Source organism: Akebia trifoliata, chromosome 14 (assembly GCF_017979445.1).
Source record: "Akebia trifoliata isolate Shusen 1 chromosome 14, ASM1797944v1, whole genome shotgun sequence".
NCBI classification, from domain to species: Eukaryota; Viridiplantae; Streptophyta; class Magnoliopsida; order Ranunculales; family Lardizabalaceae; genus Akebia; species Akebia trifoliata.
In genome coordinates this window covers 25,913,394-25,935,999 of record NC_141388.1, presented here as the reverse complement: position 1 = coordinate 25,935,999, position 22,606 = coordinate 25,913,394, and the positions used below count along the sequence as shown (strand labels likewise).

The 22,606-nt window shown below is 35.1% G+C and overlaps 1 pseudogene; it reads left to right on the top strand.

Moving 5' to 3' along the window:
• Positions 1–22,606, top strand: part of LOC147386623 (cytochrome P450 714A1-like) — a 61,811-nt pseudogene that overhangs the window by 28,766 nt on the left and 10,439 nt on the right.

Here is a 22,606-nt window from a genome sequence, read left to right as displayed (position 1 = left end):
TCCTTGACTTATGCAAAAATGCACATGTGTGCAATGGTGTGATTCTTACAAAGTAGTCCATCGGATCATTGAGAAAAAAACTATCCTTGATAACAACAAATGTCAAGTCCTAGAGATCTTTTCTCGCTAATGATGATGATACAAATCGAAATGCACATGCGCAATGAAAACAATCATACGATATTGAATTATGGCAAGTTTGAACAACAAGATAATTAGAATCAAACATTATCAAAATCAGGTGATGTAGGAACTTCATTAAATCCTATCGAAATTCCTTTTTAGAGTTTGAAAAAGTTTGAGTCTCATTTATGGGACTCAAACTTATTGGAGCCATGCTTTTCAGGTTAATGTTTGCAGGAACTTAAAAAATCCTATTCAAGTTGAATACTCATTTCTCGGATTCGAACTAAGGTTTAGAGAAACTTAAAAAATCATATTAAAGTTGGAGTCTTGTTTTTTGGACTCGAACTTACTGGAGATACGCTTCTCGGGCTTGGGTTTGTAGGAATTTAAAAAATCCTATTAATGTTAAAGTTTTGTTTCTCGGACTTGAACTTACTAGAGACACACCTCTCAGGCTAGGATTTTGTAGGAACTTATTAAAATCCTTATACAAAAAGTTGGCGTCTCATTTCTCAAGCACAAACTTACTAGAGCCACGCTTCTCGGGCTAAGGTTTGCAGGGACTTATTAAAATCCTAATTTAACTTATTCAATGATTCAAAAAAGTTGGAGTCTTGTTTCTCGAACTCGGATTTGTAGGAACTTATTAATATCCTACTTTAATTCATTCTATGATTCAAAAAAGTTGGAGTCTCGTTTCTCGGACTCGAACTTATTAGAGCCACGTTTCTCAGGTTAAAATTTGTAGGAACTTATTAAAATCCTACTTTAACTCATTCTATGATTAAAAGAAGTTGGAGTTTCGTTTCTCGGACTCGAACTTATTGGAGCCACGATTCTCGGGCTAAGGTTTAGTTAAAGACTCATTATCATCAAACTCAAAGATTGGGAGATTGGGTTGTTGTTAGCTTATCATGTATCTGGATTCATAATTATCATTGAGCTTTACTGGACTTTTAGACATTTGGATAAGATTATCCTTTTTGATTATGTGATTAAGAATGAAAACTTTGGAATTACAATTATTCTCGAAAATGCCCCTAGTTTCAAGGTTGACTTATAACTAGAACTAGACTATGAAATTGATGGAATGGATTGCATTTGAAAAATATGGACAAACAACTATGGACTCTGATATATGACAGACAGAAGAATCAACATTCCTTTAAATTTTAAGACTTTTAAAATTATCGTATGTGCAATAAGAAATTGATTATTTTCTTTTGAATTTCTTTTGAAAAATGCTCGAGCTGGACTTAAAAAATCTTGATAAATGTTGGAATAGAAGATCTTTCTATTTAAAGTGTTTAATAATTCTGTATTTTTCTTTAGTGAATACTTAGTTAAGTAAACATACTATTAAAGATCTTACAATGTTCAAAATAACTTCTGAGTTTCTTTAACTTCAAGATTGTCTTCGTTAGATGTAAGCTCTTGGCTAAAAAAATGAATGTTGTGATTTGAATAAGTTTTGCATTTCCTAGTGTCTATGTAAGCTTCCATCTAAATTTTTTTCGTGATGAAATCTTTCCTCTCCTTTTTTTAGTGTCCTAATTTTTGCTTAGATTGCCTTTTCAGGTTTTCAATCTAGGGGGTTCTGTTTTTCTTTTTCTGATAATACCTTGATTTTTGCTTAGGTCACCTTTTTTAGGTTTTCAACCTAGTAGGCTTTCTACTTTTTTTTATTATGCCCTAACTTTTGTCTAAGTCGTCTTTTTGAGTTTTCAATTAAATAGGCTTCTCTTTCTTCTCAATGATCTCAAATATTCAGCTCGTCAAATTTTTTGATTTTCTAGACCTTAATCGAATCAATTGGAATTCAGGTGAAAGCGCCCTCGATCCGGGAGGTGCGCGGATCCGATTTTGATTTTTGAGGTTTGGGAGTCTCCACCTAGTTATTACAGTCTAGGTACCGAAAACTAACTCTAAAAGGCAAATAACACTAATCTACAAAAGAAAATACGGGTCCGGAGGTCACGTTACGGGGTTGGAAGGTGTTAACCACCAACCCCGCCCAGCAAACGTCGGTCTCTACTAATTCCCAAAAACGATTCTATTGCGCAATAGACCAAAAAAAATAACAAATAATAATAAAAATAAAAATAAAATTACCTCACGGATTACAACGATTCCCTCAGCACTGGTGAAGAGTACCTTTGTATGTATTTTCTTGCGATTCGCCCGTCACCGGATCTGATTTCTGATCTCCGAGTTGAGGTATCTTCTTCTTAGATCTATCAGTTTTCTAATTTTTTTATGGATTTCAAGGTGTTTTAAAAGGATTTTTGAGTGTTTTTTAAGCTAAAGTTGGGGTATGGATGTTAGGTAAGGAGTTAAGGCTTCAAAATTAGGGTTTTGGGAAGGCTGGGGAGGCTCTTTGACCTACTTTTTCTAGGGTTTTCTCTTAAATATGAAAATTGGTTGTAGAAACCCTATTTATAGATTTTTCTAAGAGCTTTTTAGATAGAGTTAGAGTTAGATTATGTTTCTTTTAGATAGTTTTAGAGTTTAATTATGTTTCTTTTAGATAGTTTTAGAGTTTACTTAGAATTCTATTAAGGTTAGGGTTTGACTTTGGTATTATTAGATTGATTAGGGTTTTGACTTAAGTCCCACTTAATTCACTTGAATTTAGGGTTTTGACTTAAGTCTTACATAATTGACTAGAATTCAGGGTCTTAACTTAAGTCTTACTTGATAGACTTTAATTTTAATTTGGATTTCATTTTAAATTTATTAATATTTTAATTATTAATCTTAGAATTTTTAATTATTAAAATTGTAAAATTATCGTTTTGCCCTCGGAGAGGACTTTTTGCTTTTTAAGTCATTTTTCAATGTTTCAAGATGTTTGAAAATCAATTTTTCGTAGGAAATTCAATGGGAATATTGGTTTGTGTCATTTATGAAAATGTTTTGTGCGAAATGATCGTGAACTTTATGAGGGGTATTTTCGTAATTTTGTCAAATTTTTTGAAAATTAACGAAATAGTTTATTTGGTTTTGATTTGTTATTTTATGTATTTGAAAGAGTTTTCCTAAGCGTAATGTAGGCTCTAGGGATATTTTGAGGTTAGGGGTATTTTGATAATTTGGTTATTTTTTAGTGATTTTTACTTTGAAGTTTCTTTTTATCTGCAATATGATGATTTCTATGTCTTTGGAGTCATATTTTCCTAGCGTAGCGTGGTTTCTACAGTTTTTTTTTGCTTGAGATACCTCATCTGGATTTCTAAAACATATTTAGTAACAAATAAAGCATTGGAATAATCATCCATCATTGGGAATCGTCGCGATCAAGTTTACAAGTTGATTAATCAGGTGATTTCAAAAATGAGGTATCTACTGATGCCCCTCTTTGGTAGAGGGTTGAAGCAAACTAGATTGTAAATCTTTTTCGGTAGATAGTGCGATATTCGAATGCCAAAATTAATGATAGTTTATTTTGCAGCCTGATTTAGCAATTCGTTGGGGCGTTCGGATCCTTGAGCGTAAAACTCTTCTCAAAGTAAAAAAATGTCAGGTCTTCGAGTGCAAGCTCTCACGAACAGTGTCAAATCTTTGAATTTTAGAAAATTTTCCTTGACTAATGGAACAAATGTGCACGTGTGTACACTTAAAATCTGAGATAAATATCAGAGGGTCTAAGTGAAAACTGAGTAAAATCAGAGAAAACCCTCGGTAGCATCTGGCTGTGCATAATCCGAGTAAACCCTCGGTGGCAACTGGCTCAGCATAATCCGTGTAAACCCTCGGCGGTAACTGAATGAGCATAATTCGAGCAAACCCTCGGCGACATCAGGCTGAGTATAATCTGAGCAAAACCTCGGCGGCAATTGGCTGAGCATAATCTGAGCACCCTTGACGGCATATGGCAGAGCATAATCCGAGGAAACCTTTAGCGGCATCTGACTGAACATAATCTGAGCAAATCCTCGACGATAACTGGCTGAGCATAATTCGAGCAAGCCCTCTGTGGCATCTAGCTGAGCATAATTTGAGTAAACCCTCGGCAACATCTGGCTGAGCATAATCCGAGTAAAACCTCGACGGTAACATAATTCGAGAAAGAATGGACAATTCTAGGAAAGAATGAATGGATCTAAGAGTTTTACTCTACCTACTCGGGGTGAAAGAGTACTGAACTATTTTTTGGGCAAAATCAAATATGAGATCAGAAACGTTTTTGTTTAAACTTCAAGATTTTATCCAAAAGTTTTACGAATTTAAAACCTGAGTTTTTATTTCTTTTGAACCTCAAAGGTTTTCGAAAAATTGTTATCAATAGGGTAACCTTAAGTTTAGGATTCCTTTTTTCTTTTAGGATTAACATTTCTTAATAATAAAATGCCCCCTAGTTTGACAGGAAACATGGCATTGGAGATAATTGAACACATCATGTAAAAATTAAAAAACAAAAAAAATGACCCTATTATAAGGGGGGAAAGCTACATGTTAGAGAAAAAAGAAAATGCCCCTTGTATGAAGGTTTGAAATATTTGATTACCACAAGCGCAATAAAGATCACACTTTTAATTTCGATTGAAGATTTTGAGTCGGACTCAAGAGAGCAAAACATTTCCTTTTGAGACTCATCATGGAATTCACCATTTCGCCCTGAATTCACTTGGAGAAGTAAAAATTTTCAGATCAGTCGTAGATGATGCTCTTGATTTCTGAGTCTTTTCTTGGTTTAAGCTAAGTGTTGAACTTGATCATTTAGACTTTAAATATCTCGGCTCGAATCTCCTGAGATTTTCTTCTATTTTTCTTTGTTGCTCTAATTTTTGTCTAGATCGCCTTTTCAAGTTTTCGATCTAGCGAGTTTGCTCTAACTTTTGCCTAGATGGCCTTTTCAGGTTTTCAATCTAACGAGCTTTCTTTTCTTTTTTCTTTGTTGTGATTGTTGTCAAAGCCGTCCTTTCAGATTTTCAACCTTGCGAGCTTGCTTGAATTTTTGCTTAAGTTGCCCTTTTAAGATTTTCAACTTAGCATGCTTCATTTTTTTCTTTCTTTTTCTTTCCTTCTAAACCTCTAGAGTTACTGTCTGATAATGCTTTACTACCTTTCTTAACTTTTCTGCACGGTACTTAGGAGGACTTTCATTGGTAAGCTTAGGACTGGGTATAAAAAGAAAGGAATTTTGAGGCTCAAAAACCTGAATGCCCCTTGTGTGGCATTTTTTTCTTTTTCTTTGAACTTTTTTCCCTATTTGACAATATATATATATATATATATATATATATATTTTTTTTTTGTAAAGGGAAATATATATATTTCTTATTTTGATGTGGTCGGGCCTAAAGAAACTTCTAAGGTTGCCTATGTACCTTAGACTTTTGGGATCAGACCAAAACGTAGTTTGGATCTTTCCCTCCCCTAGGTTGGGTAATCAGGTTAAGAAAGAAGAGAGGTATTTTTCTTTTTAAAAAGGTAGCGAAGGGTTGAGAAAGGATATATTAAACTGGCTAATAGGGAAAATCGGTTCGGCCAAAGATTGCCTCCTTAAATGTAGTATCGTTTGATTTGGTCAAGGTTGGTCGGTTTTGGTAATTCAATTCCATCATGATCTTGAAATCTGACAACTTTTCCAAGCAATATTTCTTTGATGATGAAAGGACCTCCCCAATTTGGTTTGAAATTTCCTCTAGGGTCAAAGATAGGTGCTCAATTATCTTTGAGTACTAAATCCCAGACTTGTAAATGACGAGCCTTGATTTTCTTATCAAACGCACGGGCGACTCTTCTTTGATAAGCCTACACATGGTATAGGGCTCTTAGTTGTTTTTCTTTGATCAAATTTAATTTTTCATACCATTGTCGAACCCAATCTACTTCTGACAACTGACTTTCCAACAAGACCTTGAGAGATGGGATTTCCATTTCGACTAGCAAGATTGCTTCCATGTTATACACTAAGGAGTAAGGAGTAGCTCTAATAGAGGATCCAATTGAAGTTCGATATACCTATAGTGCAAATGACCATTTTCTGATCAATCTCGATGTGATTGACACATTTTCCTGATGATAGTCTTAAGATTCTTATTAACTGCTTCAACTGCTCCATTGGTCTGAGGATGGTAAGGAGATGATTTGTGATTTGTGATTTTGAACTTTTAACACAGTATAATAACCTCAGCTTTGAAGTGTGACCCGTTATCAGAAATCAGTTCCGAAGGTACCTTGTATCAACTGATGATGTTCGTTTGGATAAACTTTGTAACTCGAAATGCAGTGAGGACAACATAGGAGGCAGCTTCGACTCATTTAGTAAAATAATCGATAGTAACTAGAATGTATTCATGCCCATTTGATGCCTTAGGCGATATTTGAAAGGTGGCATGTGTATGAGATTTGCATGTATTTGACATTTGTGGCAGGTCTTGCCATGTGATGACAATCTGTTTCCATCGTGGACCAGTAATACCCTTGTCTCATAATTTTCCTAGCTAACATTTTTCCACTCATGTGAGGGCTACAGTCCCTTGAATGTAATTCAACCTTTATCTGTACAGCTTGATCTTCATCAACACATGACAAATGAATCCCATCATAGGACCTTTTGTATAAACTTCCTGCGCACAGGATGAATTGAGATACTAATCTTAGTAGGGTTTGTCGTTCCTTCCTCGATGCTTCTTCTGGAAATTCTTATTTTTCCAACACTTTTTTTATATCTGTATACCACGGCTTTCCATCACGTAGTCGAGTAGCAATGTTGATCTAATAGCAATATGCAGGTCTGTTTTTGACTTTGACGATGATCAGCCTCAATTCCATGCTAGGGGACAAATGGATCATTGAAAAGAGAGTGGCTAAAGAGTCCGCAAATCTATTATCTTCCCTTGACAGGTGCTGGAACAGGATAACTTTAAACTTACTCACTAAGTTTAGCAGATACTCATGATAAGGCTTCAACTTTTCATCCTTAGTTTTCCATTCTTCCAACGACTGATGTATGACCAAGGTTGAATCCTCGAAAACTTCAATTTTTGTGATACCTAGATTCAAAGCAGCTTCAAGTCCAGTGATGCATGCTTCATATTCAACTGTATTATTGGTGTTGGAGAATGCTAACTTAACAGCGATAGGAATGTGGCATCCTTCTGGAGAAACAAAACTGCCCTTATTCCATACTCATTCTGATTGGTAGCTCCATCAAAGTATAACTGTCATGTTTGATTTTACAGCTCTTCTTCAACATGCAAGATATTCACATCTGGGAACTGATCAACAGGCTTGTTCCTTCTACCACTAAATGATCTGCCAAGTATTTTGCCACGGCTCTCCTCTTCATAGATTTCTGGGTAACATGTGTTATGTCAAACTCTGATAACAACAATAACCATTGTACGGTTCTCCTTGTCAGGGCCAGTTTCTCAAAGAGATATTTGAGAGGATCTGTAGACACCCCATTTTTGCACTCGCCTGATTAATCAACTCGTCAATCCGATTGCAATGATTCCCAATGATGGATGTGTATTCCATTGCTTTATTTTGTTACTAGATGTGTTTCAGAAATCCGGATGAGGTATCTCGAACTGACAAAACCTTAGAAACCACGTTACGCTAGGAAAATACGACCCTAGAAACATAGAAATCATCATCTTGCAGACCAAAAAGAAACTTCACGATAAAAATCACTAAAACATTATCAAATTATCAAAATACCCCTAACCTCAAAACAACCCTAGAGCCTACGTTACGCTTAGGAAAACTCTCTCGAACACATAAAATAACAAATCGGAACCAAATAAATCATTTCACCAATTTTAACAGAATTTGACAAAATTACGAAAATGCCCCTCATAAAGTTCACAATCATTTCACATAAAAATTTTCATAAATGACACAAATCAATATTCTCATTGAATTCCTTACGAAAAACCGATTCTAAAACATCCTAGAACATTAAAAACCGACTTGAAACGTGAAAAGTCCTCTCCGGGGGTAAAATGGTAATTTCACAATTTTCATAATTAAAAAATTCGAAATTAATAAATAAAATATTAAATAATTAAAGTGAAACATTGATGAAATTAATTTAAAATTTTGAACCTAAAAAATTGATCAATCGGACTTTCGGGTAAAATTGTTGAGGGTTCGTGGGATATTTCTTTAAGGACCCCTCCATTTGGGGGTCCAAAGAATTAAAGAAATAATGGAAGGGGGTTATCCAAAATTTAAAGTCAATCAAGCAAGACTGTAGTCAAAGTATTAAAGTCAATCAAGTGAGACTAAAGTCAAAATTAAAGTCAATTAAGCAAGACTGAAGTCAAAATATTAAAAGTCAATCAATTAAGACTAAAGTCAAAACATTAAAAGTCAATCAAATAAGACCAAAAGTCATAATAGAATTCTAATTAAATAATAACTCTATCTAATAGAGTTCTAACTTTAAAACAATTCTACCTAAAACAATTCTAATTAAAACACAATTCTACCTAAAACAATTTTAACTAAAACACAACTCTAATTAAAAGATATCTAATTAAACACTAACTCTATCCAAATCAACCTTAAAAAAATTCTATAAATAGAGGTGCTCACACCCTATTTTCGTATCAAATCATAAATCCTAAGAGAAGTAGGTCCAAAAGCTCCCCTAGCCCCTCATAAACCCTAGTTTTGGAGCCCCAACTCCTTACCTAACATCCCTACTTCAATTTTAGTCTAGAAAACACCTAAAATCCGTCCAAAAACACCCCCAAATCCGTAACAAACTTGAAGAGTTCAGATCCAAAAACAAGGAGATACCTTGATCTAGGAGATCCGAAGTCAAATCCGGAGACAGAACGAAGCAAGGGAGTACAGTACAAGGAGCTCTTCTTATCAGATCTGAGGGAACAAAATCCTTGCTATCGGAAAGGTATGTAATTTTTTTATTTTTATCTAGGTTTTTAGCAATGTGATATATTTGGAAAGTTAGTAGAGACCGGCTTTGGCCGGGCGGGGTTGGTGCCTAACACCTTCCAACCCCGTAACATGATCCCCGAATTCAGATTTTTTGTGGTAGATTAGTTCGTTTTATCCATGTTAGAGTCAGTTTGGTTCCTAGACCACAATAACTAGGTGCCGACTCCCAAACCTCAAGAGTCAAAAGTGGATCCGCGTACCCCGCGGATCGAGGGCGCTTTCAGTGGCGACTCCGCTGGGGAAACCCCAAGTATGGGAGCATTGCCAAGACGACATATTTTTTTTATTATTTAGTTGGATTTATTTTATTTATTTTTTCTGTTTATTTATTTTTTGTCTTGATTGTAGATGATTTTGGGTATTGCATTTTTTTTTCCAATTAAGGATCACTTTTTGATGACCCCTAAATAATGAAAGATTCAAATTGACCTATGAAAATGATGGAATGATGAAGGTTGGACAGAAATATTAAAACGTTTTTAAAAAATATTCTAGTGAGAATTAAGTCTAGGAGCCTTTAATAAAACATAGATCTCGTCGAGTAGATTAATTTAGAATCTGATTTCACTCAATTTCGTTATCGGAAGCCTTAGATATCATCGATGCAAGTTCAATCTGTAAATCTGGAATTATTTCTGAATGAAAGATGGGACAGCAACGTTAAAACTTTTTTATAGAATATTCTAGTGAGAATTAATTCTGGAAGCCTATTAATAAAACATAGATCGCGTCGAGTAGATTAATTTAGAATCTGAGTTCACTCAATTTCGTTATCGGAAGCCTTAGATATCATCGATGCAAGTTCAATCTGTAAATCTGGAATTATTTCTGAATGAAAGTTGGAACAGTAACGTTAAAACGTTTTTACAGAACATTCTGGTGAGAACTAAGTCTGGACACCTATTAATAAAATGTAGATCTCATCGAGTAGATTAATTTAGAACTTGAGTTCACTCGATTTCGTTATCGGGAGCCTTAGATATCATCGATGCAAGTTCAGATTGTATTTTCCTAATTCACAGAAAATCTGAATTTATCTAATGTTGGCACAATTAATGTTCTTGAGAGTGAGCTCATCTCAACCATTGTCATTCTATCATCAATGTAACACCTATTGGAATCTCGATTTATTTTGGATCACCCAAAAGTGATCATTGATTGGACCTTAAAAATTATAAAAATTATGCCTATTGCAATGTTTGTTTGATCATTATCATATGCCATATTTATTGATTAATTTACCATGATCTTGCTTGAAATACATGATTGATGTTGATCGTAATGTTAATGTGCTTATGTGATGGGAATAATGTGATCTTAATTGAATATTCATATGATTTGAATGATTTTGGTTTTGATTAAATGTATGATTGGTTTGATTGGATCCATGGGCCCATTTGTTTGAAAAAGGTCCCGGGCACACCCCACCCTGTTTTGCACACACCACATGCACGTTTACTGTTTTACTCACTTACACGTCCCATTTAGCCAACGTGGCACTAGTGCGTGGCCCGGTCTCTTCGGAGATGCGACGTCATTCATGAAACCCACAACTCCAGTCACGTACCTTAGGGTATATCAAACTGGGGGCATCAATACCATCTGATCAGGTGATTCTGAGAAGTATGTTGATGCACCCAGGCTGGAGCGACCTGAGCCTTTGACCTATTGTAAGCCACACAGTCACATGTCCCGATTGCCAACGTAGTACTAGTACGTGGTCGGTCCCCTCGTGGGATGCCAAACCATTTATGAAAGCTACAACTCTTGACTCGTACCCGTAGGTATAAAAGATAGTCTAAGTATATCAATTGCACTTCTTGGTCAAAACCGGTGCCTAAGCAAGATCTTGCCCCGCTGTACCCTACTGTACGAGGGGGATAGACTACGTCTATTCTAGACGAGAGGTATTTAAGTGGGCCCTTGCTCAGCATTGTGCGCCACCTCTCAACTGGAGATCAAACTGGCTGTTTTTGGCTTCAGAGAAGTGAATTGAGGTTTTAGATTATCACCTATACAGTATATCAAACCAAGTCACCATGTATCGAAAGGTATATAGGTGTGCTTGGGCAAAGGTGGCCAGATAAAAATGCATTGCACGTAGTAAGCTTAGAGTCTAGAAACCTTCCCAGTAGGTCACGACTCGAACTTATCGTGGGTGTTCCCGGGTTGTTTATTGAATGAATGCATGTGATTGATGAATGTATGTGAGTAATGTGAATGATGAGATCAAGAATGTATGGTTGTCCTCAAGGATCAAAATTTTAGTTTTTTGAAAATTAAAGTGGGTGCACCAACCCAATAAAGAACCCATTCTTTTACAATAATGACCCAGTCCATCCCGATCCAACAATCATGGTGGGCCGAGCCATTTAAATTGAAAATGGAAATCAAATTTTCAAAAGGAGACAAATAATTTACAGATAAGAATGTTTTCCAAAAAGAATTGTTCTCTAGAAAAAATATTTTCCAAGCAAAAAATATTTTCCAGAAAATGTTTTCCAAAAGAATAAGATTTTCCAAAAGGAAACGCTTTCCAAAAAAAAAGTTTTCTAAAAGAAAATATTTTCTAAAAAAGAAAAGGAAGAAAAATATTTTTCAAAAAAAAATGATTTACAAAAGATCTATTTTGCATTGAAATATGTTTGTTTGGAAGTCGTTATTCAATGAAAACAATATTTGTCAATATTTTTCAAGAGTGCAGTAAAATTATTTTCCTTCTGAATAATCATTGAATGGATGAATTGCTTAATGGATTGGTGCACAAAATTCAATAAAATCTCAGGATTCATTTAAAATGTTATCAAGGGGGTGACACTGAAATTGGTTAAATTCACCTTTAAAGAGGTTCAAGGGTTATCATGGTGTCTAAGCTCAATCGTCCATCGTCTAGCTAGGGTTGTAAATCCGGTCGGTTAGAGTAAACGTCAATATCAAATCAACAGTCAGAAATGACCTCAAAATTTCTCAACATCGTCGAGTTGTTCTTTGAAGATCATAGTGTTTCAATCCTACCGGTTATAAGCAATATCTCAGTCCTCAGTCCTAATCAAACTCGTGTGGGTACTTGTCTTAAGTTTTCATGAGTCATTTGGGTTAGCTCGAGTCCTTTTTTTCAGCAAGGTCATGTCTTCCTTAGATTGAGTCTACTCTTTCCTATTGAGTCAAGTTAGTTCATCGAGTTTATAGAGGTGTCTGTCGCCCCTTCTGAATTGAATAAAGAAAATTTTTGAATACCTTGAGCGCATTAACGAGTTAACTAATAACTGGCTTCAAAGAGAAATTCCTCTAATAAGGAACCCCCTCTTGAATGAGAAGATAAATGTCTTGCTCGAGGAACTAAAGGTCATTGACCGAGGAACTAAAATAATTCCCAAGAAATTCATATTGGAACTAACTTATCCCCAGAGGATCACAAAGAGATGATGAATTTATTCAGAAAATTCAAAAGACTTGCTTACATGGTCCTATGAGGATATGTCAGTTAAATTTGGAGTGTTGTTCAACATGAAATATATACCCATCCTATGAGAACACCACATATACAAACCAGAATTGACTAACATAGTCAGAGGAGGGATCATAAAATGTATCAGTGCTGGAATTTTAAAATCGATGGAATAGTTGAAGCAGCCAGTAAAAATCTCAAGACAATTATCGTGAAAATGTGTCAATCACATATCACACCGGGATTGGCCAGAAAAGTTACCATTCGCATTATGGACATATTACACTTCAATACAGTCTTCTACTAGAGTCACTCTAGTATGATATGGAAGCAATCTTACCGGTTAAAAGGGAAAATCCTGTATCTCAAGGTCTTGATAGAAGTTAATTGTTAGAAACAGATTGGGTCTGTCAATGGAGAGGAGTCACTTGCATGTTTGACAAGAAAGTCAAAATTCATCACTTATAAGTCAAAGATCTAAGCATCAGACTACCCAAAATTTTTTTTTGAGTATTCTTCTCGATCATAGAAAGTTTGAACTCAATTGGAGAGATTCAATCATCAAGAAAATATTATCTGAAAAAACTGTTAGACTTCAAGATCATGATGGAATCGAATTACTAGAATCAACCAACCTTGACCAAATCAAACGGTACTACATTTAAGGAGGCCATCTTTGGCCGAATCAATTCTCTTATTACCCAGTTCAATATATCCTTTCTCAACCCTTTCGCAGCCTTTTCAAAAAGAAAAAAATTATGCATTCTTCTTTCTTAGCCCGATCACCTAACCTAAGGGAGGGAAAAATATTCGAACTACGTTTTGGTCTGATCCCAAAATTTTGGGGTACGTAGGCAACCGGAGAAGTTACTTCAGGCCCGACCATATCAAAAAAATAAAAATAGATTCCCCGACAAATAAAAAATCTAAAAAAAAAAAATTCAAAAGAAAAAAATTGTCAAAGTGGGGAAGAAAATTCAAGGAAAAAGAAAATAATTTAAAAGGAAATGTCACACAAGGGGCATTTGGGTTTTTGAGCCTCAAAATCCCTTTCTTTTTATACCTAGTCCTAAGCTTACCCATGAAAGTCCTCCTAAGTACCGTGCGAGAAGTCAAGGAAGATAGCAAAGCATGATAAGACAGCAACTCCAGAAGTTCAGAAGGGAAGAAGAAGAAAAAAATCTGCTAAGTTGAAAACCCAAAAAGGGCGGCTTAGGCAAAAATTAAGGTAAGCTCGCAAGGTTGAAGATCTGAAAGGATGACCTTGACAACAATCAAAGCAAGGAAAAAAGAAAAAATTGTAAGCTCGCTAGATCGAAAACTTAAAAAGGCGATCTAGGCAAAAGCTAGAGCATGCTCGCTAGATTGAAAACCTGGATAGGCAATCTAGGCAAAACTTAGAGCTATCAAAAAATAAAAGAAAATCTCCGTTGAGTTGAGAAGCTGAAAAGGTAGCCCGAGCCGAAATATCAGAAGTCCGGATGATCAAGTTTCAATACCCAGTTTGAACCAAATATAGACTCAGTGGATACAAGTATCTCGTCTATGATTGATCTGAAAAGTTTCATGTCCCTAAGTGAACCGACGGGGAGAAAGAACAAATTCTATGATGAATTTCAGAAAGAAATATTTTGTTCCAATGTCTTTGAGCCTGACTCAAAATCTTCAATATAAAAAGTCAAAATTAAAAGTTAAACCTTTATTGCGCTTGCGGTAATCAAGGATTTCAAACTTTCATAACAAGGGCACTTCCTTTTTTCTAAAGAGTACAGTTTCCCCCCTTACACTAGGGGCATTTATTTTCAAATTATATTCAATTATCCCTAGTGCAATGTTCCTTGTCAAACTAGGGGCATTTTTGTTCTGATGCCTGGTCAATTTCAACCCCAAAGGATAAGGTTAACTTTGCATTAAAGGTTACCCTCTTGATAGCAATTTGAAAACTCCTCAGATTCAAAGAGAGTTAAAATATTTACCAGACCTTCATAAAATCCAACTTTTTATTAAAAAAAAAAGTCAAATGCGAGGTTAATCCCCCGTTTGTTCCCTCAAAGCTTAGTTCATTATTCTTGCACCCTGAGCAGGTAGAATAGAACTTCCTAAAAAAGAAAAAAATTAGTTCATTACTCTTTCACTCCGAGTAGGTAGAGTAGAACTTCCCAGAAAAAATTAGTTCATTACTCTTTCACTTCGAGTAGGTAGAGTAGAACTTCCAAAAAAAAATTTAGTTCATTACTCTTTCACTCCGAGTAGGTAGAGTAGAACTTCCAAAAAAAAAAAAAAACAAAAATAGTTCATTACTCTTTCACTCCAAGTAGGTAGAGTAGAACTTCCCAAAAAAAATTTAGTGCATTACTCTTTCACTCTGAGTAGGTAGAATAAGACTCTAAAAAAAAATATAAATTTATTACTCTTTCACCTAGAGTAGGTAGAGTAGAACATTTAACTTTCTCCCAACTTTTGCTCAGATTTGTCTCAAATATCATTCAAATTTTCTCGAGTTTTGTTTTACTCAGATTTTACTCAATTTCACACAGTGCACACACTTGCACTTTTTAATCAGGGAGAATTCTCTAAAATTCAAGGATCTGACACTGTCAGTGAGAGCTCTCGCTCAAGGACCTGACAATCTTTTAATTCGGGGAGAGCTTTACCCTCAAGGATCCGAACACCCCGACGAATTGCTAAATCAGGCTGCAAAATGAACTGTCACTAGCTTTGGCATTCAGATATCGCACTATCTACCAAAATAGATTTGCTATCTAGTTTGCTTCAACCCTCTGCCAAAGAGGGGCATCTGTAGACACCCCATTTTTGTACTCGCCTGATTAATCAACTCGTCAATCCGATTGCAATGATTCCCAATGATGGATGTGTATTCCATTGCTTTATTTTGTTACCAGATGTGTTTCAGAAATCCGGATGAGGTATCTCGAACTGACAAAACCTTAGAAACCACGCTACGCTAGGAAAATACGACCCTAGAAACATAGAAATCATCATCTTGCAGACAAAAAAGAAACTTCACGATAAAAATCACTAAAAAATTACCAAATTATCAAAATACCCCTAACCTCAAAACAACCCTAGAGCCTACGTTACGCTTAGGAAAACTCTCTCGAACACATAAAATAATAAATCGGAACCAAATAAATCATTTCACCAATTTTAACAGAATTTGACAAAATTATGAAAATGCCCCTCATAAAGTTCACAATCATTTCACATAAAAATTTTCATAAATGACACAAACCAATATTCTCATTGAATCCCTTACGAAAAACCGATTCTAAAACATCCTAGAACATTAAAAATCGACTTGAAACGTGAAAAGTCCTCTCCGGGGGTAAAACGGTAATTTCACAATTTTCATAATTAAAAAATTCGAAATTAATAAATAAAATATTAAATAATTAAAGTGAAACATTGATGAAATTAATTTAAAATTTTGAACCTAAAAAATTGATCAATCGGACTTTCGGGTAAAATTGTTGAGGGTTCGTGGGATATTTCTTTAAAGACCCCTCCATTTGGGGGTCCAAAGAATTAAAGAAATAATGGAAGGGGGTTCTCCAAAATTTAAAGTCAATTAAGCAAGACTGTAGTCAAAGTATTAAAGTCAATCAAGTGAGACTAAAGTCAAAATTAAAGTCAATTAAGCAAGACTGAAGTCAAAATATTAAAAGTCAATCAATTAAGACTAAAGTCAAAACATTAAAAGTCAATCAAATAAGACCAAAAGTCATAATAGAATTCTAATTAAATAATAACTCTATCTAATAGAGTTCTAACTTAAAAACAATTCTACCTAAAACAATTCTAATTAAAACACAATTCTACCTAAAACAATTTTAACTAAAACACAATCTAGAAGCCCCCCATAGCATCCCATAAACCCTAGTTTTGGAGCTTCAACTCCTTACCTAACATCCCTCTTTCAATTTTAGCCTAGAAAACACCTAAAAGCCCTCCAAAAACACCCCCAAATTCGCGACAAACTTGAAGAGTTCAGATCCAAAAATAAGGAGATAATTATTGAAAAATAATGTAAGTGGTCCTGATCATAGTTAGTAAATTCGCGATTGATTCACGAATTAGACGAATAATATTCTTTCCGATCAAAATCGTTGATGGTTTCAAAGATTCGGATTAAATCGTGTATTCAGGTTGGGTTATATTTGATAGACTCATACTTTTGAATTAAAATTTAATTAAAAATATAAAAAATATTGCACAATTAGAATTTAATCCTTATTTTAAGCTATTACTGTTTAAATAAGACAACAATCTCTAGTAAAATTACATAATCTTCACACACGTACCAAAGAGATTTAGTTGAAAAGTTTTTTTTTTTTTTTTTCGTTAAAAATGTTAAATTGATATTTAGTCATTTTTAATCGGTAGGTTAGGATATTGTTGCCTTAGGCTCGATAGAAGTGTGAAGTTGGTCAAAGGTAGAGTTTGTTAAAATCCCCGATTGTTGGTCTTTGATCTCAACGTTTGAATATGAATTATCGAGATTAAAAATTCAAATTCTCGTGATAGACCTTGTTACAATCATTGATCTCCATGTTTCAACATGAAACATCAAGTCAACAATTCCAATTATCGAGATCAATAATTTGAACCGTCAATCTCAATGAGTTACACTATCTATCTCGACGATTTGAGTTAGCCATTTTATTGAGGGTAGTCGGCATTAAAAAGGAAGATTTTAACTAATTGGATTGTTAAGATAGCGTCCTGAAACTCAAGGTGCATTTCTAAAGGTGTCCCTAGTAATTTTTCCTATATTAAATGATAAAATATGATATAAAATTAGATTATCCAATTAAAATTTCAAAAGATTTTTTAAAAGTAATTATTAAAGTTTTAATCATCTATAAAGTACCCTAGTTTTTATTTTTATTTTTTTTATGTAACACATGTGAGTTTGTATATGCCACCTACGTACAAGCTGAGTTCTTTTTTAATAATATTTTTAAAAATTAATGAAGGTGGTAATAGGCAGCATTTGTACGTGAATGACCCAAATCTAGTGAAGGAAATGAACCTTTCTGTTTTCTTGGGATTTAGGTAAGCCTCTACACGTATTCAAGAGTCTTAGGCCTATGCTCGGTAACGGCATTCTTAGGTCCAATGGCCATGTTTGGGCCCACCAGAGAAAAATCATTGCTCCCCACTTCTTTATGGATAAAGTCAAGGTAAATAATTCACTTCTTCTTATTCTTACTTACTTTTGTCTCTTTTAAGGGAAGTAAAGGGACTCTTTAAAGGTTTAAAACATAGTTCCGTTCATAACTCGGCATTGTTGATTTTTTGACTTCTGAGGTGATTCGGCCCAAAACTTGATCGAAATAATTCATCAAGTCAACCTAACAAATAACTAAGTTAACTCATTGACTCAAGTGTTTGAAACGCCATGAAGCTATGAACTCGTAGGGGCCACCCTCCAGAATCCAGTTGATCCTCGACTCAATCAATTTCATGTAGGACTTTCTGAGGGGGTGGTGTGTGTGACTGTGGAATTAGTCTCACCCAAAGGGTGGGGATACCCACAATAAGAGAAAAAAAAAAGTTAACTCATTGATTCAGCCAATTCAGCTCCGAAAAAAAAAAAAAAAGCACTTCGGTAAAACATTTGACTGAATTAATTGTGGCCCAGGGTTAAGGATTTGGATCCCAACCCATAAAGATCATGCTCACAAAAAATCAATTAATTCCGAAACTTCTAACCCCTATTTTGAAAAATGTTTGGCACAATTTTGACTTGCTTTAGGGCCTTTGATCGCTTCCCTATATATATATAGGGTCGGGTTCCATAGACACATAAAGCTACTCACATTGCGACACAGTGTTTTATCTTATATGGGCAAAAATGTTTGGAATGGGCTGATCTTTTGTGAGGATGATCTCTATGGTGAGGAGATCATCCTTGCCAAAAATCAGCTCATTATGAAACTTCTAGCCCCATATTTACAAGTTGAAAAATTTTAGATCGTCCAATTTTTGTAAATCAATTTTGATGGGGTTAGAAGTTTTGGAATGGGATGATTTTTTGCAAGGATGATCCCCTCATCACAGAGATCATCCTCACAAAAAATCAGCCCATTCCAAACCTTTTAACCCATATAAGACAAAAACGGTGTCGCAATGTGAGTCGCAGTATGGGTCGTAGGAACGTCACCCATATATATATATATATATATATGGGTCCCGTTCAGCAACAAACATTTTGGCAAAACATTTTTCAAACACATGGGTTAGAGGTCTTAGAATGGGCTGATTTTTGGTGAGGATGATCTCTACAGTGAGGAGATCATCATCACCAAAAATCAGCCCATTCCAAAAATTCTAACCCCAGTTTACAAGTTGAAAAATTGTGGACCGTCCATTTTTTGTAAAACATTTTTGATGGGGTTAGAAGTTTTGGAATTGGCTGATTTCTGGTGATGATGATCTCCTCACCGTAGAGATCATCCTCACCAAAAATCAGCCCATTCCAAAACCTCTAACTCATGTTTTGAAAAATGTTTTGCCAAAAAGTTTGCCATTGAACGCTGCCCTATATATATATATATATATATATATATATATAGGGTCCCGTTCGGCACCCTAAGTTTTACCACACACTTTAACAAACGCGTTTTGTCTTACATGGGTTAGAAGTTTCGGAATGAGCTGATTTTTGGTGAGGATGATCTCTATGGTGAGGAGATTATCCTCACAAAAAATCAGTTCATTCCAAAACTTCTAACCCCATCAAAATTGATTTACAAAAAATGGACGGTCCACGATTTTTCAACGTGTAAACATGGGGCTAAACATTTCGGAATGGGCTGATTTTTGGGGAGAATGATCTTCTAATCATAGAGATCATCCTCACCAAAAATCAGCTCATTCCAAAACTTTTCACCCATGTAGGACAAAAAACGTTTGTTAAAGTGTGTGGTAAAGCTTAGGGTGCTGAACATTTCCCATATATATATATGGGTCCCGTTCGCCACCCTTAGTTTTACCACACACTTTAACAAATGCGTTTTGTCTTACATGGGTTAGAAGTTTCGGAATGAGCTGATTTTTGGTGAGGATGATCTCTATGGTGAGGAGATCATCCTCACCAAAAATCAGCTCATTCCAAAACTTCTAACCCCATCAAAATTGATTTACAAAAAATGGACGGTCCACGATTTTTCAACATGTAAACATGGGGCTAAACATTTCGGAATGGACTGATTTTTGGGGAGGATGATCTTCTAATCATAGAGATCATCTTCACCAAAAATCAGCTCATTCCAAAACTTCTAACCCATGTAGGACAAAAAACGTTTGTTAAAGTGTGTGGTAAAGCTTAGGGTGCTGAACATTTCCCATATATATATATATAAGCTTTACCACACACTTTAACAAACGTTTTTTGTCCTACATGGGTTAGAAGTTTTGGAATGAGCTGATTTTTGGTGAAGATGATCTCTATGATTAGAAGATCATCCTCCCCAAAAATCAGCCCATTCCGAAATGTTTAGCCCCATGTTTACATGTTGAAAAATCGTGGACCGTCCATTTTTTGTAAATCAATTTTGATGGGGTTAGAAGTTTTGGAATGAGCTGATTTTTTGTAAATCAATTTTGATGGGGTTAGAAGTTTTGGAATGAGCTGATTTTTGGTGAGGATGATCTCCTCACCATAGAGATCATCCTCACCAAAAATCAGCCCATTCCAAAACTTCTAACCCATGTAGGACAAAACACGTTTGTTAAAGTGTGTGGTAAAGCTTAGGGTGCTGAACGGACCCTATATATATATATAAACATATTTAAAAACAATGTTGAAATGAGAAAACTCCAAAAGGAAAATGTGGTATAAATATATGCATAAAAATTATCTTTCCTCAAAATAAAAAATAAAAATAATTAATCAACAAAATTTACGACTCAAGGTCTGATCTCCATTAAGAGGTAAATTTGGATCTGACATATTTGTTGTAGGGAATGGTGGGTCTAATGTTGGAATTTGCATTGCCATTGTTGAAAACATGGGAAGAAATAATTGAAAGCAAAGGTGGTGTTGCAGAAATTATAATTGATGAGGACTTGAGGAACTTCTCCGCAGATGTGATCTCAAGGGTTTGTTTTGGAAGTTCTTACAGTCAAGGAAAAGAGATTTTCTCAAAACTAAGGTCCCTTCAGAAGACCTTGTCTGACCAAAGTTACCTTTTTGGGATTTCTACCTTTAGGTTTGTTGTGCTTCTGTGGTTTTTTCTCTATTACTTCATTATCCCATGGAGGCTGACTTATAAAAAACACATAATCTCGACCGTTAAAATATAAAATACAACGGTAGGGGCAGGGGTGGAGCCAGGATTATCTACTAGTGAGGGCAAACTTATAGTTAATTGGAGGGGAATAGGGCAAAAATTGGAGGAAGATGAGGGAGTGGGGGCAACAAGGTCAAATGGGGCATGTTAGTGGTTCAAAATGTAGGGGTATCTCAAATTTAAGCAAAAATTCAGGAGTACCTAAATTGTCCAAAAAAGTTGGGTGGGGGCAATTGCCCCCGATGTCTCCTTACTAGCTCCGCTCCTAGGTAGGGGTGTTTCATAGGGATATGCATTATTGGGATACAAATAATTTTCGACAGTTGTATGACCATATAAAGCGACCAAGGTCCTAATTTGGGCCACATGGACTGTCATATAAGTAATTAACCAGGCCATTGCTTATGGTATAACCCTTGTAACCATCTCTATTTCCATATATATTAGCGGCTGCTAAAATTTTAGTCGTTGTAGGATATGATGACGACCAATATATAATGCACCATCACCGTAGGTGTCATTTAAATGACACCACAGTGCTCTATAAGTAATGGTTTAAAATAGGTTTTTTAAAAAATCATAGAAAACATTTTTTATTTTTTATTTTGTCACATCTGTCTTTGAAAGCTGGATGGGTGTTGAACTCCTAAATTTAAAAATAAAAATTTATGTTCTTATAATTCTATGCTCTATAATTGCCTGGCACTCAATTTTTTTGAATGCCACATGAAAATATGGTCCATATAAATAAGTAGTCCTTCGGCCCATATAACCCCATCTATCTATCTATCTATCTATCTCGTATACGATTATTTGATAGAGTGCTGAGTTGTTGGTTTTGTCTAATGGTTTCAGAGACAAAATGTAGATGTTCTATAGGGGAATTTTTGAAGAAAAAAAAAAAACCCATGATAATCTGTCTCACTCATGTGACATACTCAATCTACCCCCCCTGATGTGACAGGCACTATGTGAAAAAAGCTCATATTTGACGGTCTTAGCCCGTCAAATTTTGAGAAATTTGACGGACCCTCCCATCAAATATTCTCTTGTAGAAATTTTTTTTTGACGGCCCTGGACTATCAAATTATTGGAAAATGGGTTTAAAAAAAAACAAAAAAACAAAAACTCATAGAGTATGACCGTCGAATTTGGAGGTTTAACAAACAATAACACGGTCCTCTAATTCACCAATCACGAAATAATAATTAAAAAAAAATCAGAAGAATAAAAAACAAAAGAAAAATCATAGAATAAGAATATGATGGGCATCAATATTGACTAAAGAACAAAAAAGAGAAAACTGAATCAATATTCATGAATTAATATTTTGAAATTGAAATAGACCCAACTTTACATTAAATCGAAGAAAATTCAGCAGAACCAGATCCTTGATTGGCTTCATTCTTGTCTGCATCAGCTCTCTTCCTCAGTTCCTCCATAATGGGATTCTCTGGATTGATCACCATTGTCTTCTTGCTTGATATGTACCCAGCTATGCTCGAGTCCCCCAGAGTTGTGCCTTCATTGTCCTCTCCATGTTAGCCATCCACCCATACTCTCCATGTTAACTGTTCACAGGACCCAATAAAATGTAAAGATGCAAAAAGACACCAAAATAGGATCTCAAGCAATACAAACACCTAGGTGCCCCACCTGTTTGATTGAAACAAAGTTTGCAATAACAATTCTGTGCCATTTACTAGCAGCAGATAAAATTTGTTTTCCAAGTTAGTTTATCAAATGAAATCCTAAATAACGAGTTAAGCAATAATAAACCTATCGAAAGAAGAACAAT